Genomic DNA, 15,213 nt, shown 5'->3' with positions numbered 1-15,213 from the left:
ATTATGTATCATTGGACAAAGTTTTAACTTGATTTCTGTGTTTATTATTTAAGTAATTTTTGCCAACGGCTTTATATGTGTATAAATATCCTAATGTACATTTTCAGCAAAGATTTAGGTAAAAAAAAACAAAAGATTTGTTTTATCTTATACACGGTTTGAATCGATTGGTTTCATAAAAACACCAGCCCAAACGTTGTTAGCACAAATTTGTGCAAAACATTACGTGGAAATGCATCCTATGGTTCATAAAATCAAGTGACCCCGACGTGATTTGAACACGCAACCTTCTGATCTGGAGTCAGACGCGCTACCGTTGCGCCACGGAGCCATGGATAAATCTGTTTGAGGCTGTGGTTTTTAAAACTCGCTAAAAACATCATGTTCTGCAAGTGAAATTTTGCGCAATTTTTACAGCAGCTTACAAAGTATACCAATAAGCAATAATGTATCATCGGACAAAGGTTTCAATTGATTTTTGTGATTATTTTTTTAAGTAATTCTTGCCAACGGCTCTTCATGTTTATAAATATTTCAATGTACACCTTTCAATAAGACATTGGGTGATTAAGCATTGACCTGTTTTATCTTACACTTTTTGAATCGATTGGTTTCATAAAAACACCAGCCCGAAAGTTGTTACCACAGACTTGTCGAAAACATTACGTGGAAATGCATTCTATGGTTCATAAAATCAAGTGACCCCGACGTGATTTGAACACGCAACCTTCTGATCTGGAGTCGGACGCGCTACCGTTGCGCCACGGAGTCCTGGATACATCTCTTTGAGGCTGTATCCAGTTCCAATAAACAACAAAGGATTTAAAAAAAAATCTTCAGCTGACTTGTGTTTATTATTTAAAGTAATGCCGATTGTTCCGCAATGTGTGGAAGAATTTTAAAGAACTTTTTTCAGCAAAGTGTTGTGTGACGAAGCAATACGTTTTTTTGAATCGCATAATTTAACGCAAGCAATTTAAAGACCATTTTACGCAAGGTTTCTTTTAATTTAAACAACTTATATCAAGCGGTTTCATTACTCTTTCAACTCGAACGATGTTAAAATGAAATTGTGCAAACAAATATGTCGAAATGCATGCCATGGTTGAAATAATTTAGTGACCCCGACGTGATTTGAACACGCAACCTTCTGATCTGGAGTCAGACGCGCTACCGTTGCGCCACGGAGTCCTGGACGAATCTCTTTGAGGCTGTGGTTTTTAAAACTCGCTAAAAACATCAAATTCTGCAATTGAAATTTTGCGCAATTTTTACAGCAGCTTACAAAGTATACCAATAAGCAATAATACATCGTCGGACAAAGTTTTCAATTGATTTTTGTGATTATTTCTTTAAGTAATTTTTGCCAACGGCTCTTCATGTGTATAAATATTTCAATGTACACCTTTCAATAAGACATTGGGTGATTAAGCATTGACTTGTTTTATCTTACACGGTTTGAATCGATTGGTTTCATAAAAACACCAGCCCGAAAGTTGTTAGCACAGACTTGTGTAAAACATTACGTGGAAATGCATTCTATGTTTCATAAAATCAAATGACCCCGACGTGATTTGAACACGCAACCTTCTGATCTGGAGTCAGACGCGCTACCGTTGCGCCACGGAGTCCTGGATACATCACTTTGTGGCTGTATGCAGTTGGAATAAGCAACAAAGGATTTGAAAAAAAATCTTCAGCTGACTCGTGTTTATTATTTAAAGTAATGCCGATTGTTCTGCATGTGTGGAAGCATATTAAAGAACCTTTTTGAGCAAAGTGTTGTGTGACGAAACAATGCGTTTTTTTTTGAATTGCACAATTTAACGCAAGCAATTTAAAGACCATTTTACGCAAAGTTTCTTTTAATTTAAACGATTTAAATCAAGCGGTTTCATTACTCTACCAACTCGAACGAGGTTAAAATGAAATTGTGCAAACAAATATGTCGAAATGCATGCCATGGTTGAAATAATTTAGTGACTCCGACGTGATTTGAACACGCAACCTTCTGATCTGGAGTCAGACGCGCTACCGTTGCGCCACGGAGTCCTGCTTTCATCTCTATAAGGCTGTGGTTCATAAAATTCGCTAAAAACATCCGGTTTTTCGAGTGAACTTGTGCTAAATTTTTACAGCAGCTATACACAGTATAATAATAAGCAATTATGTATCATCGGACAAAGTTTTCAATTGATTTCTGTTTTTATTTTTTAAGTAATTTTTGCCAACGGCTCTGTATTTGTATAAATATCTTAATGTACATTTTCAGCAAGGATTGAGGTGACAAAACAAAGATTTGTTTTATCTTACACGGTTTGAATCGATTGGTTTCATAAAAACACCAGCCCGAACGTTGGTAGCGCCAAATTGTGCAAAACATTACGTGGAAATGCATCCTATGGTTCATAAAATAAAGTGACCCCGACGTGATTTGAACACGCAACTTCCTGATTTGGAGTCAGACGCGCTACCATTGCGCCACGGAGTCCTGGTTACAGCTCTATGAAGCTGTGGTTAATAAAACTCGCTAGAAACCTCCAGTTTTGCGAGTGAACTTGTGCTCAATATTTACAGCAGCTACACACAGCATAATAATAATCAATTATGTATCATCGGACAAAGTTTTCAGTTGATTTCTTTGTTTATTATTTAAGTAATTTTTGCCAACGGCTCTGTATGTGTATAAATATCCTAATGTACATTTTCAGCAAGGATTTAGGCAAAAAAAACAAAGATTTGTTTTATCTTATACTCGGTTTGAATCGATTGGTTTCATAAAAACACCAGCCCGAACGTTGTTAGCACAGACTTGTGCGAAACATTACGTGGAAATGCATCCTATGGTTCATAAAATCAAGTGACCCCGACGTGATTTGAACACGCAACCTTCTGATCTGGAGTCAGACGCGCTACCGTTGCGCCACGGAGTCCTGGATACATCACTTTGAGGCTGTATCCAGTTGGGATATGCAACAAAGGATTTTTAAAAAAATCTTCAGCCGTGGCGCAACATTTTCCCTCGATTTCTGTGTTTATTTTTTAAGTAGATTTTGCCAACGGCTTTATATGTGTATATATACTTCAATGTACACCTTTCAATAAAACATTGGTTGATTAGGAAATGACTTGTTTTATCTTACATAGCTTGAATCGATTGGTTTCATAAAAACACCAGCCCGAACGTTGTTAGCACCAAATTGTGCAAAACATTACGTGGAAATGCATCCTAAGGTTCATAAAATGAAGTGACCCCGACGTGATTTGAACACGCAACCTTCTGATCTGGAGTCAGACGCGCTACCGTTGCGCCACGGAGTCCTGGTTACAGCTCTATGAAGCTGTGGTTAATAAAACTCGCTAGAAACATCCAGTTTTGCGAGTGAACTTGTGCTCAATATTTACAGCAACTACACACAGCATAATAATAAGCAATTATGTATCATCGGACAAAGTTTTCAATTGATTTCTGTGTTTATTATTTAAGTAATTTTTGCCAACGGCTCTGTATGTGTATAAATATCCTAATGTACATTTTCAGCAAGGATTTAGGCAAAAAAAAACAAAGATTTGTTTTATCTTATACTCGGTTTGAATCGATTGGTTTCATAAAAACACCAGCCCGAACGTTGTTAGCACAAACTTGTGCAAAACATTACGTGGAAATGCATCCTATGGTTCATAAAATCAAGTGACCCCGACGTGATTTGAACACGCAACCTTCTGATCTGGAGTCAGACGCGCTACCGTTGCGCCACGGTGTCCTGGATGAATCTCTTTGAGGCTGTATCCAGTTGTAATAAGCAACAAAGGATTTTAAAAAATATCTTCAGCTGATTGTGTTTATTATTTAAAGTAATGCCGATTGTTCTGCATGTGTGGACGAATTTTAAAGAACCTTTTTGAGCAAAGTGTTGTGTGACGAAGCAATACGTTTTTTTGAATCGCACAATTTAACGCAAGCAATTTAAAGACCGTTTTACCAAAGTTTTTTTTAATTTAAACAATTTAAATCAACCGGTTTAATTACGCTTTCAACTCGAACGATGTTAAAATGAAATTGTGCAAACAAATATGTCGAAATGCATGCCATGGTTGAAATAATTTAGTGACCCCGACGTGATTTGAACACGCAACCTTCTGATCTGGAGTCAGACGCGCTACCGTTGCGCCACGGAGTCCTGGTTACAGCTCTATGAAACTGTGGTTAATACAGGTCGCTAGAAATATCCAGTTTTGCGAGTGAACTTGTGCTCAGTATTTCCAGCAGCTGCACAGTGCACACAGCATAATAATAAGCAATTATGTATCATCGGACAAAGTTTTCAGTTGATTTCTATGTTTATTATTTAAGTAATTTTTGCCAACGGCTCTGTATGTGTATAAATATCCTAATGTACATTTTCAGCAAGGATTTAGGCAAAAAAAACAAAGATTTGTTTTATCTTATACTCGGTTTGAATCGATTGGTTTCATAAAACCACCAGCCCGAACGTTGTTAGCACAAACTTGTGCAAAACATTACGTGGAAATGCATCCTATGGTTCATAAAATCAAGTGAACCCTACGTGATATGAACACGCAACCTTCTGATCTGGAATCAGACGCGCTACCGTTGCGCCACGGAGTCCTGGATGAATCTCTTTGAGGCTGTGGTTTTGAAAACTCGCTAAAAACATCAAGTTCTGCAAGTGAACTTTTGCGCAATTTTTACAGAAGCTTACAAAGTATACCAATAAGCAATAATGTATCATCGGACAAAGTTTTCAATTGATTTTTGTGATTCTTTTTTAAGTAATTTTTGCCAACGGCTCTTCATGTGTATAAATACGTCAATGTACACCTTCCAATGAGACATTGGGTGATAAAGCATTGACTTGTTTTATCTTACATTTTTTGAATCGATTGGTTTCATAAAAACACCAGCCCGAACGTTGTTAGCACAGACTTGTGCGAAACATGACGTGGAAATGCATCCTATGGTTCATAAAATCAAGTGACCCCGACGTGATTTGAACACGCAACCTTCTGATCTGGAGTCAGACGCGCTACCGTTGCGCCACGGAGTCCTGGATACATCACTTTTAGGCTGTATCCACTTCCAATAAACAACAAAGGACTTTAAAAAAAATCTTCAGCTGACTTGTGTTTATTATTTAAAGTAATGCCGATTGTTCTGCATGTGTGGAAGATTTTAAAGAATCTTTTTGAGCAGAGTGTTGTGTGACGAAACAATATGTTTTTTTGAATCGCACAATTTAACGCAAGTAATTCAAAGACTATTTCACGCAAAGTTTTTTTTAATTTAAACAACTTAAATCAAGCGGTTTTATTACACTTTCAACTCGAACGATGTTAAAATGAAATTGTGCAAACAAATATGTCGAAATGCATGCCATTGTTGAAATAATTTAGTGACTCCGACGTGATTTGAACACGCAACCTACTGATCTGGAGTCAGACGCGCTACCATTGCTCCACGGAGTCCTGGATAAATGTCTTTGAGGCTGTGGTTTTTAAAACTCGTTAAAAACATCACGTTCTGCAAGTGAACTTTTGCTCAATTTTTACAGCAGCTTACAAAGTATACCAATAAGCAACAATGTATCATCGGACAAAGTTTTCAATTGATTTTTGTGTTTATTTTTTAAGTAATTTTTGCCAACAGCTTTATATGTGTATAAATATTTCAATGTACACCTTTCAATAAGACATTGAGTGATTAAGCAATGACTTGTTTTATCTTACACGGTTTGAATCGATTGGTTTCATAAAAACACCAGCCCGAACGTTGTTAGCACAAACTTGTGCAAAACATTACGTGGAAATGCATCCTATGGTTCATAAAATCAAGTGACCCCGACGTGATATGAACACGCAACCTCCTGATCTGGAGTCAGACGCGCTACCGTTGCGCCACGGAGTCCTGGATGAATCTCTTTGAGGCTGTGGTTTTGAAAACTCGCTAAAAACATCAAGTTCTGCAAGTGAACTTTTGCGCAATTTTTACAGAAGCTTACAAAGTATACCAATAAGCAATAATGTATCATCGGACAAAGTTTTCAATTGATTTTTGTGATTCTTTTTTAAGTAATTTTTGCCAACGGCTCTTCATGTGTATAATTACGTCAATGTACACCTTTCAATGAGACATTGGGTGATAAAGCATTGACTTGTTTTATCTTACATTTTTTGAATCGATTGGTTTCATAAAAACACCAGCCCGAACGTTGTTAGCACAGACTTGTGCGAAACATTACGTGGAAATGCATCCTATGGTTCATAAAATCAAGTGACCCCGACGTGATTTGAACACGCAACCTTCTGATCTGGAGTCAGTCGCGCTACCGTTGCGCCACGGTGTCCTGGATACATCTCTTTGAGGCTGTATCCAGTTGGAATAAGCAACAAAGAATTTTAAAAAAATATCTTCAGCTGATTGTGTTTATTATTTAAAGTAATGTCGATTGTTCTGCATGTGTGGAAAAATTTTAAAGAACCTTTTTGAGCAAAGTGTTGTGTGACGAAGCAATACGTTTTTTTGAATCGCACAATTTAACGCAAGCAATTTAAAGACCGTTTTACCAAAGTTTCATTTAATTTAAACAATTTAAGTCAAGCGGTTTAATTACGCTTTCAACTCGAACGATGTTAAAATGAAATTGTGCAAACAAATATGTCGAAATGCATGCCATGGTTGAAATAATTTAGTGACCCCGACGTGATTTGAACACGCAACCTTCTGATCTGGAGTCAGACGCGCTACCGTTGCGCCACGGAGTCCTGGTTACAGCTCTATGAAACTGTGGTTAATACAGGTCGCTAGAAATATCCAGTTTTGCGAGTGAACTTGTGCTCAGTATTTCCAGCAGCTGCACAGTGCACACAGCATAATAATAAGCAATTATGTATCATCGGACAAAGTTTTCAGTTGATTTCTATGTTTATTATTTAAGTAATTTTTGCCAACGGCTCTGTATGTGTATAAATATCCTAATGTACATTTTCAGCAAGGATTTAGGCAAAAAAAACAAAGATTTGTTTTATCTTATACTCGGTTTGAATCGATTGGTTTCATAAAACCACCAGCCCGAACGTTGTTAGCACAAACTTGTGCAAAACATTACGTGGAAATGCATCCTATGGTTCATAAAATCAAGTGAACCCTACGTGATATGAACACGCAACCTTCTGATCTGGAATCAGACGCGCTACCGTTGCGCCACGGAGTCCTGGATGAATCTCTTTGAGGCTGTGGTTTTGAAAACTCGCTAAAAACATCAAGTTCTGCAAGTGAACTTTTGCGCAATTTTTACAGAAGCTTACAAAGTATACCAATAAGCAATAATGTATCATCGGACAAAGTTTTCAATTGATTTTTGTGATTCTTTTTTAAGTAATTTTTGCCAACGGCTCTTCATGTGTATAAATACGTCAATGTACACCTTCCAATGAGACATTGGGTGATAAAGCATTGACTTGTTTTATCTTACATTTTTTGAATCGATTGGTTTCATAAAAACACCAGCCCGAACGTTGTTAGCACAGACTTGTGCGAAACATGACGTGGAAATGCATCCTATGGTTCATAAAATCAAGTGACCCCGACGTGATTTGAACACGCAACCTTCTGATCTGGAGTCAGACGCGCTACCGTTGCGCCACGGAGTCCTGGATATATCACTTTTAGGCTGTATCCACTTCCAATAAACAACAAAGGACTTTAAAAAAAATCTTCAGCTGACTTGTGTTTATTATTTAAAGTAATGCCGATTGTTCTGCATGTGTGGAAGATTTTAAAGAATCTTTTTGAGCAGAGTGTTGTGTGACGAAACAATATGTTTTTTTGAATCGCACAATTTAACGCAAGTAATTCAAAGACTATTTCACGCAAAGTTTTTTTTAATTTAAACAACTTAAATCAAGCGGTTTTATTACACTTTCAACTCGAACGATGTTAAAATGAAATTGTGCAAACAAATATGTCGAAATGCATGCCATTGTTGAAATAATTTAGTGACTCCGACGTGATTTGAACACGCAACCTTCTGATCTGGAGTCAGACGCGCTACCGTTGCGCCACGGAGTCCTGGATAAATCTCTTTGAGGCTGTGGTTTTTAAAACTCGCTAAATACATCAAGTTCTGCAAGTGAACTTTTGCTCAATTTTTACAGAAGCTTACAAAGTATACCAATAAGCAATTATGTATCATCGGAAAAAGTTTTCAACTGATTTTTGTGTTTATTTTTTAAGTAATTTTTGCCAAAAGCTTTATATGTGTATAAATATTTCAATGTACACTTTTCAATAAGACATTGGTTGATTAGGAAATGACTTGTTTTATCTTACATAGCTTGAATCGATTGGTTTCATAAAAACACCTGCCCGATCGTTGTTAGCACCAAATTGTGCAAAACATTACGTGGAAATGCATCCTAAGGTTCATAAAATGAAGTGACCCCGACGTGATTTGAACACGCAACCTTCTGATCTGGAGTCAGACGCGCTACCGTTGCGCCACGGAGTCCTGGTTACAGCTCTATGAAGCTGTGGTTAATAAAACTCGCTAGAAACATCCAGTTTTGCGAGTGAACTTGTGCTCAATATTTACAGCAACTACACACAGCATAATAATAAGCAATTTTGTATCATCGGACAAAGTTTTCAGTTGATTTCTTTGTTTATTATTTCAGTAATTTTTGCCAACGGCTCTGTATGTGTATAAATATCCTAATGTACATTTTCAGCAAGGATTTAGGCAAAAAAAACAAAGATTTGTTTTATCTTATACTCGGTTTGAATCGATTGCTTTCATAAAAACACCAGCCCGAACGTTGTTAGCACAAACTTGTGCAAAACATTACGTGGAAATGCATCCTATGGTTCATAAAAGCAATTGAACCCGACGTGATTTGAACACGCAACCTTCTGATCTGGAGTCAGACGCGCTACCGTTGCGCCACGGAGTCCTGGATACATCTCTTTTAGGCTGTATCCACTTCCAATAAACAACAAAGGACTTTAAAAAAATCTTCAGCTGACTTGTGTTTATTATTTAAAGTAATGCCGATTGTTCTGCATGTGTGGAAGATTTTAAAGAATCTTTTTGAGCAGAGTGTTGTGTGACGAAACAATACGTTTTTTTGAATCGCACAATTTAACGCAAGTAATTCAAAGACTATTTCACGCAAAGTTTTTTTTAATTTAAACGACTTAAATCAAGCGGTTTTATTACACTTTCAACTCGAACGAGGTTAAAATGAAATTGTGCAAACAAATATGTCGAAATGCATGCCATGGTTGAAATAATTTAGTGACTCCGACGTGATTTGAACACGCAACCTACTGATCTGGAGTCAGACGCGCTACCATTGCTCCACGGAGTCCTGGATAAATGTCTTTGAGGCTGTGGTTTTTAAAACTCGCTAAAAACATCACGTTCTGCAAGTGAACTTTTGCTCAATTTTTACAGCAGCTTACAAAGTACACCAATAAGCAACAATGTATCATCGGACAAAGTTTTCAATTGATTTTTGTGTTTATTTTTTAAGTAATTTTTGCCAACAGCTTTATATGTGTATAAATATTTCAATGTACACCTTTCAATAAGACATTGAGTGATTAAGCAATGACTTGTTTTATCTTACACGGTTTGAATCGATTGGTTTCATAAAAACACCAGCCCGAACGTTGTTAGCACAGACTTGTGCAAAACATGATGTGGAAATGCATCCCATGGTTCATAAAATCAAGTGACCCCGACGTGATTTGAACACGCAACCTTCTGATCTGGAGTCAGACGCGCTACCGTTGCGCCACGGAGTCCTGGATAAATCTCTTTGAGGCTGTGGTTTTTAAAACTCGCTAAATACATCAAGTTCTGCAAGTGAACTTTTGCTCAATTTTTACAGAAGCTTACAAAGTATACCAATAAGCAATTATGTATCATCGGAAAAAGGTTTCAACTGATTTTTGTGTTTATTTTTTAAGTAATTTTTGCCAAAAGCTTTATATGTGTATAAATATTTCAATGTACACTTTTCAATAAGACATTGGTTGATTAGGAAATGACTTGTTTTATCTTACCTAGCTTGAATCGATTGGTTTCATAAAAACACCAGCCCGAACGTTGTTAGCACCAAATTGTGCAAAACATTACGTGGAAATGCATCCTAAGGTTCATAAAATGAAGTGACCCCGACGTGATTTGAACACGCAACCTTCTGATCTGGAGTCAGACGCGCTACCGTTGCGCCACGGAGTCCTGATTACAGCTCTATGAAACTGTGGTTAATACAAGTCGCTAGAAATATCCAGTTTTGCGAGTGAACTTGTGCTCAGTATTTCCAGCAGCTGCACACAGCATAATAATAAGCAATTATGTATCATCGGACAAAGTTTTCAGTTGATTTCTGTGTTTATTATTTCAGTAATTTTTGCCAACGGCTCTGTATGTGTATAAATATCCTAATGTACATTTTCAGCAAGGATTTAGGCAAAAAAAACAAAGATTTGTTTTATCTTATACTCGGTTTGAATCGATTGGTTTCATAAAAACACCAGCCCGAACGTTGTTAGCACAAACTTGTGCAAAACATTACGTGGAAATGCATCCTATGGTTCATAAAATCAAGTGAACCCGACGTGATATGAACACGCAACCTTCTGATCTGGAGTCAGACGCGCTACCGTTGCGCCACGGAGTCCTGGATACATCACTTTGAGGCTGTATCCAGTTCCGATAAGCAACAAAGGATTTTTAAAAAAATTTTCAGCCGTGGCGCAACATTTTCACTTGATTTCTGTGTTTATTTTTTAAGTAGATTTTGCCAACGGCTTTATATGTGTATATATACTCCAATGTACACCTTTCAATAAAACATTGGTTGATTAGGAAATGACTTGTTTTATCTTACATAGCTTGAATCGATTGGTTTCATAAAAACACCAGCCCGAACGTTGTTAGCACCAAATTGTGCAAAACATTACGTGGAAATGCATCCTAAGGTTCATAAAATCAAGTGACCCCGACGTGATTTGAACACGCAACCTTCTGATCTGGAGTCAGACGCGCTACCGTTGCGCCACGGAGTCCTGGTTACAGGTCTTTGAGGATGTGGTTTTTAAAACTCGCTAAAAACCTCACGTTTTGCAAGTGACTTTTTGCTCAATTTTTTCAGCAGCTTACAAAGTATACCAATAAGAAACAGTGTATCATCGGACAAAGTTTTCACTTGATTTCTGTGATTATTTTTTTAAGTAATTTTTGCCAACGGCTCTTCATGTGTATAAATATTTCCATGTACACCTATCAATAAGACATTGAGTGATTAAGCATTGACTTGTTTTATCTTACACAGTTTGAATCGATTGGTTTCATAAAAACACCAGTCCGAAAGTTGTTAGCACAAAATTGTGCAAAACATTACGTGGAAATGCATCCTAAAGTTCATAAAATCAAGTGACCCCGACGTGATTTGAACACGCAACCTTCTGATCTGGAGTCAGACGCGCTACCGTTGCGCCACGGAGTCCTGGTTACAGCTAAATGAGGCTGTGGTTTGTAAAACTCGCTAAAAACTTCCAGTTTTGCGAGTGAACTTGTGCTCAATTTTTACAGCAGCTTACAAAGTATACCAATAAGCAACAATGTATCATCGGACAAATTTTTCAGTTGATTTCTGGGTTTATTTTTTAAATAATTTTTGCCAACGGCTCTGTATGTGTATAAATATCCTAATGTACATTTTCAGCAAGGATTTAGTTAAAAAAAACAAAGATTTGTTTTATCTTATACACGGTTTGAATCGATTGGTTTCATAAAAACACCAGCCCGAAAGTTGTTAGCACAGACTTGTGGAAAACGTTACGTGGAAATGCATCCTATGGTTCATAAAATCAAGTGACCCCGACGTGATTTGAACACGCAACCTTCTAATCTGGAGTCAGACGCGCTACCGTTGCGCCACGGAGTCCTGGATGAATCTCTTTGAGGCTGTGGTTTTGAAAACTCGCTAAATACATCAAGTTCTGCAAGTGAACTTTTGCTCAATTTTTACAGAAGCTTACAAAGTATACCAATAAGCAATAATGTATCATCGGACAAAGTTTTCAATTGATTTTTGTGTTTATTTTTTAAGTAATTTTTGCCAACGGCTCTTCATGTGTATAAATACTTCAATGTACACCTTTCAATGAGACATTGGTTGATTAAGAATTGACTTGTTTTATCTTACACTTTTTGAATCGATTGGTTTCATAAAAACACCAGCCCGAAAGTTGTTAGCACAGACTTGTGCGAAACATTACGTGGAAATGCATCCTATGGTCCATAAAATCAAGTGACCCCGACGTGATTTGAACACGCAAACTTCTGATCTGGAGTCAGACGCGCTACCGTTGCGCCACGGAGTCCTGGATACATCACTTTGAGGCTGTATCCAGTTGCGATAAGCAACAAAGGATTTTTAAAAAAATCTTCAGCCGTGGCGCAACATTTTCACTTGATTTCTGTGTTTATTTTTTAAGTAGATTTTGCCAACGGCTTTATATCTGTATAAATACTTCAACGCACTACCGTTGCGCGACGGAGTCTTGGTTACAGGTCTTTGAGGATGTGGTTTTTAAAACTCGCTAAAAACCTCACGTTTTGCAAGTGACTTTTTGCTCAATTTTTTCAGCAGCTTACAAAGTATACCAATAAGAAACAGTGTATCATCAGACAAAGTTTTCAATTGATTTCTGTGATTATTTTTTTAAGTAATTTTTGCCAACGGCTCTTCATGTGTATAAATATTTCAATGTACACCTATCAATAAGACATTGGGTGATTAAGCATTGACTTGTTTTATCTTACACAGTTTGAATCGATTGGTTTCATAAAAACACCAGTCCGAAAGTTGTTAGCACCAAATTGTGCAAAACATTACGTGGAAATGCATCCTAAGGTTCATAAAATCAAGTGACCCCGACGTGATTTGAACACGCAACCTTCTGATCTGGAGTCAGACGCGCTACCGTTGCGCCACGGAGTCCTGGTTACAGCTAAATGAGGCTGTGGTTTGTAAAACTCGCTAAAAACATCCAGTTTTGCGAGTGAACTTGTGCTCAATTTTTACAGCAGCTTACAAAGTATACCAATAAGCAACAATGTATCATCGGAAAAATTTTTAGTTCATTTTTGTTTTTATGTTTTAAGTAATTTTTGCCAACGGCTCTGTATGTGTATAAATATTAAATATCTTAATGTACACTTTTCAACAAGTATTGTGTGGTAGAATAAAGCATTGTTTTTTTTACTTTGTTTAAGTGGAATGGTTTTCTTGCTGTACCAACCCGAATGTTGTCAATATGAAATTGTGCAAATAATTTTGTTGAAATGCATACTATGGTGGAAACAATAAAATGACTTCGACATGATTTGATCACGCAACTTTCTGACCTGGAGTCTGACGCGCTTCCATTTCGCTAGCTAATTTTATTCTATAATTCAAAATAATGCTGCTGACTTTTGCACCACCATTATCGTAAAATAGAAAGAAAAATCTGTTACTTTTTTGTTTACACAAAACATTTTTTTTTGTAATTTCTCGCTTTTGATGAGTAGCTAAATATTTTAAAATCTTACAGGACGTTGTACATTCTTCCAAGCTTTTTTCGGCTTTTTTTGACTTAAAATTTTTAGTCAATACAAGCTCTTTTCTATTTTGTTATGGTCGAGTTGTGGCTCCAATACGGTTAAACTATTCAACGTGGAAACATAACCCTACCAAAACCGGGTGCGCGACATTACTATTTTAACTAGTTGTGGCCGACACTGAACACACATTTTCAATCGTTAATTACTCCAAAACTATACGTCGTAAACTGATTAGATTTTTACAAGTTAGTAGCAAAAACGGTTCTAGGTCGATTCATCCCACGAACGATTCAACCCACGGAACTTTCAACCACGGACTATTCAACCAACGGACGATTCAACCCAGGAACTTACAACCCACGGACCTTTCAAACCACGGACCTTTCAACCACGGACTATTCAACCAACGGACGATTCAACCCAGGAACTTACAACCCACGGACCTTTAAACCCACAGACGATTCAACCCATGGACGATTCAACCCAGGACCATTCAATCCACGGACGATTCAACCCACGGACGAATCAACCCAGGACCTTCCAACCCAGGACCATTCAATCCACGGACGATTCAACCCACGGACGAATCAACCCAGGACCTTCCAACCCAGGACCATTCAATCCACGGACGATTCAACCCACGGACGAATCAACTGGCTGACGAACGGAGTATTCTTGTGACAGTGTGGACTTGTAACCAGTGATATAGGAGTATTATATTGCTGTACTGGCATTACATAATCTAGTATGGCTAGGCTATCCAAGATGTAATCGGTGGTCATTGTATTCCGTCACAGTAGACTACAGTAGTCTGTATGGGCTAATGAAAGCATTTCAATTCTGCTATAGAGTACTATAACAAACGCCTGATAACAAACTGCGTAGACGGTTTTGTAAACGGATTAAATCGTCCGTAGGTTGAATCGTCCGTGAGTTGAAAGGTCCGTGGGTTGGATGGTCCGTGGGTTGAATCGTCCGTGGGTTGAATCGTCCGCGGTTGAATCGTCTGTGGGTTGAATCGTCCGTGGGTTGAATCGTCCGACCACCAGCAAAAACATCTGGCTTCCTATATACATCATAATTGTAAAACTAAAGAAAGTTCATTTAGAGTAAATTAATGATGAGTAGTGCGTGAATGAGTAAACGAAAACGATACCCTTCAATGCGGAGAGAGAGCAAAGTTATGAAAATATGAAAATATTTCAAAAGTTACAAAATCAAACTTTATAAAACAAACATGGACAGATAGCTGGACATTTTTTAGGAAAAGTCAGGAAATTTCAAATTTCTACAGCAAACAGCGCAACTGTACGTGGTGTTTTGCTGTGACTGTGTGCAAGAGAGGCCACACCTAGTGTAAATATGGTTAAAAAAGATATATTGGTACGTAGTGCATACAAGCTTGTGTTCGACCTGTTTCAACTAAAAGACATCTTTATAATTTAATTTGCAGTAGGTATTTTCATGAATTTTGTATTATGACGTTTATTTGTTGGTTGACTTACATTTCTACATCATTTTTGCAGATTGTTATTGCTATAAGCACAATTGGAAATAGTGTATATAAGACGTA

General features: G+C 37.4%; 28 non-coding genes across 28 annotated transcripts; all 28 read right to left on the bottom strand.

The window, feature by feature from the left end:
- Positions 1–259: 259 nt before the first annotated feature.
- Trnaw-cca (transfer RNA tryptophan (anticodon CCA)) lies at positions 260–331 on the bottom strand. Its single transcript has one exon. It is a non-coding gene; the product is annotated as a tRNA-Trp (tRNA).
- A 368-nt stretch (positions 332–699) lies between these two features.
- Positions 700–771, bottom strand: Trnaw-cca (transfer RNA tryptophan (anticodon CCA)). The gene has a single exon. It is a non-coding gene; the product is annotated as a tRNA-Trp (tRNA).
- Positions 772–1,119: 348 nt separating this feature from the next.
- Positions 1,120–1,191, bottom strand: Trnaw-cca (transfer RNA tryptophan (anticodon CCA)). Its single transcript has one exon. It is a non-coding gene; the product is annotated as a tRNA-Trp (tRNA).
- A 368-nt stretch (positions 1,192–1,559) lies between these two features.
- Positions 1,560–1,631, bottom strand: Trnaw-cca (transfer RNA tryptophan (anticodon CCA)). The gene has a single exon. It is a non-coding gene; the product is annotated as a tRNA-Trp (tRNA).
- A 349-nt stretch (positions 1,632–1,980) lies between these two features.
- Positions 1,981–2,052, bottom strand: Trnaw-cca (transfer RNA tryptophan (anticodon CCA)). Its single transcript has one exon. It is a non-coding gene; the product is annotated as a tRNA-Trp (tRNA).
- A 367-nt stretch (positions 2,053–2,419) lies between these two features.
- On the bottom strand, positions 2,420–2,491 carry Trnaw-cca (transfer RNA tryptophan (anticodon CCA)). Its single transcript has one exon. It is a non-coding gene; the product is annotated as a tRNA-Trp (tRNA).
- Positions 2,492–2,861: 370 nt separating this feature from the next.
- Trnaw-cca (transfer RNA tryptophan (anticodon CCA)) lies at positions 2,862–2,933 on the bottom strand. The gene has a single exon. It is a non-coding gene; the product is annotated as a tRNA-Trp (tRNA).
- Positions 2,934–3,249: 316 nt separating this feature from the next.
- Positions 3,250–3,321, bottom strand: Trnaw-cca (transfer RNA tryptophan (anticodon CCA)). The gene has a single exon. It is a non-coding gene; the product is annotated as a tRNA-Trp (tRNA).
- A 371-nt stretch (positions 3,322–3,692) lies between these two features.
- On the bottom strand, positions 3,693–3,764 carry Trnaw-cca (transfer RNA tryptophan (anticodon CCA)). Its single transcript has one exon. It is a non-coding gene; the product is annotated as a tRNA-Trp (tRNA).
- Positions 3,765–4,109: 345 nt separating this feature from the next.
- Positions 4,110–4,181, bottom strand: Trnaw-cca (transfer RNA tryptophan (anticodon CCA)). The gene has a single exon. It is a non-coding gene; the product is annotated as a tRNA-Trp (tRNA).
- Positions 4,182–4,997: 816 nt separating this feature from the next.
- On the bottom strand, positions 4,998–5,069 carry Trnaw-cca (transfer RNA tryptophan (anticodon CCA)). The gene has a single exon. It is a non-coding gene; the product is annotated as a tRNA-Trp (tRNA).
- Positions 5,070–5,415: 346 nt separating this feature from the next.
- On the bottom strand, positions 5,416–5,487 carry Trnaw-cca (transfer RNA tryptophan (anticodon CCA)). Its single transcript has one exon. It is a non-coding gene; the product is annotated as a tRNA-Trp (tRNA).
- A 367-nt stretch (positions 5,488–5,854) lies between these two features.
- Trnaw-cca (transfer RNA tryptophan (anticodon CCA)) lies at positions 5,855–5,926 on the bottom strand. Its single transcript has one exon. It is a non-coding gene; the product is annotated as a tRNA-Trp (tRNA).
- A 367-nt stretch (positions 5,927–6,293) lies between these two features.
- On the bottom strand, positions 6,294–6,365 carry Trnaw-cca (transfer RNA tryptophan (anticodon CCA)). Its single transcript has one exon. It is a non-coding gene; the product is annotated as a tRNA-Trp (tRNA).
- A 346-nt stretch (positions 6,366–6,711) lies between these two features.
- On the bottom strand, positions 6,712–6,783 carry Trnaw-cca (transfer RNA tryptophan (anticodon CCA)). Its single transcript has one exon. It is a non-coding gene; the product is annotated as a tRNA-Trp (tRNA).
- An 816-nt stretch (positions 6,784–7,599) lies between these two features.
- Trnaw-cca (transfer RNA tryptophan (anticodon CCA)) lies at positions 7,600–7,671 on the bottom strand. The gene has a single exon. It is a non-coding gene; the product is annotated as a tRNA-Trp (tRNA).
- A 346-nt stretch (positions 7,672–8,017) lies between these two features.
- Trnaw-cca (transfer RNA tryptophan (anticodon CCA)) lies at positions 8,018–8,089 on the bottom strand. Its single transcript has one exon. It is a non-coding gene; the product is annotated as a tRNA-Trp (tRNA).
- Positions 8,090–8,456: 367 nt separating this feature from the next.
- Positions 8,457–8,528, bottom strand: Trnaw-cca (transfer RNA tryptophan (anticodon CCA)). The gene has a single exon. It is a non-coding gene; the product is annotated as a tRNA-Trp (tRNA).
- A 370-nt stretch (positions 8,529–8,898) lies between these two features.
- On the bottom strand, positions 8,899–8,971 carry Trnaw-cca (transfer RNA tryptophan (anticodon CCA)). Its single transcript has one exon. It is a non-coding gene; the product is annotated as a tRNA-Trp (tRNA).
- Positions 8,972–9,315: 344 nt separating this feature from the next.
- On the bottom strand, positions 9,316–9,387 carry Trnaw-cca (transfer RNA tryptophan (anticodon CCA)). Its single transcript has one exon. It is a non-coding gene; the product is annotated as a tRNA-Trp (tRNA).
- Positions 9,388–9,754: 367 nt separating this feature from the next.
- On the bottom strand, positions 9,755–9,826 carry Trnaw-cca (transfer RNA tryptophan (anticodon CCA)). The gene has a single exon. It is a non-coding gene; the product is annotated as a tRNA-Trp (tRNA).
- Positions 9,827–10,193: 367 nt separating this feature from the next.
- Trnaw-cca (transfer RNA tryptophan (anticodon CCA)) lies at positions 10,194–10,265 on the bottom strand. The gene has a single exon. It is a non-coding gene; the product is annotated as a tRNA-Trp (tRNA).
- Positions 10,266–10,635: 370 nt separating this feature from the next.
- On the bottom strand, positions 10,636–10,708 carry Trnaw-cca (transfer RNA tryptophan (anticodon CCA)). The gene has a single exon. It is a non-coding gene; the product is annotated as a tRNA-Trp (tRNA).
- A 315-nt stretch (positions 10,709–11,023) lies between these two features.
- Trnaw-cca (transfer RNA tryptophan (anticodon CCA)) lies at positions 11,024–11,095 on the bottom strand. The gene has a single exon. It is a non-coding gene; the product is annotated as a tRNA-Trp (tRNA).
- Positions 11,096–11,463: 368 nt separating this feature from the next.
- On the bottom strand, positions 11,464–11,535 carry Trnaw-cca (transfer RNA tryptophan (anticodon CCA)). The gene has a single exon. It is a non-coding gene; the product is annotated as a tRNA-Trp (tRNA).
- Positions 11,536–11,904: 369 nt separating this feature from the next.
- Positions 11,905–11,976, bottom strand: Trnaw-cca (transfer RNA tryptophan (anticodon CCA)). The gene has a single exon. It is a non-coding gene; the product is annotated as a tRNA-Trp (tRNA).
- A 367-nt stretch (positions 11,977–12,343) lies between these two features.
- Trnaw-cca (transfer RNA tryptophan (anticodon CCA)) lies at positions 12,344–12,415 on the bottom strand. Its single transcript has one exon. It is a non-coding gene; the product is annotated as a tRNA-Trp (tRNA).
- Positions 12,416–12,963: 548 nt separating this feature from the next.
- Trnaw-cca (transfer RNA tryptophan (anticodon CCA)) lies at positions 12,964–13,035 on the bottom strand. The gene has a single exon. It is a non-coding gene; the product is annotated as a tRNA-Trp (tRNA).
- Positions 13,036–15,213: the final 2,178 nt, after the last annotated feature.

The sequence above is a fragment of the Clavelina lepadiformis genome, chromosome 5 (assembly GCF_947623445.1).
Source record: "Clavelina lepadiformis chromosome 5, kaClaLepa1.1, whole genome shotgun sequence".
Lineage (NCBI taxonomy): Eukaryota > Metazoa > Chordata > Ascidiacea > Aplousobranchia > Clavelinidae > Clavelina > Clavelina lepadiformis.
The sequence above is the reverse complement of the archived record's forward strand: the minus strand, read 5'-3'. Positions and strand labels throughout refer to the sequence as shown.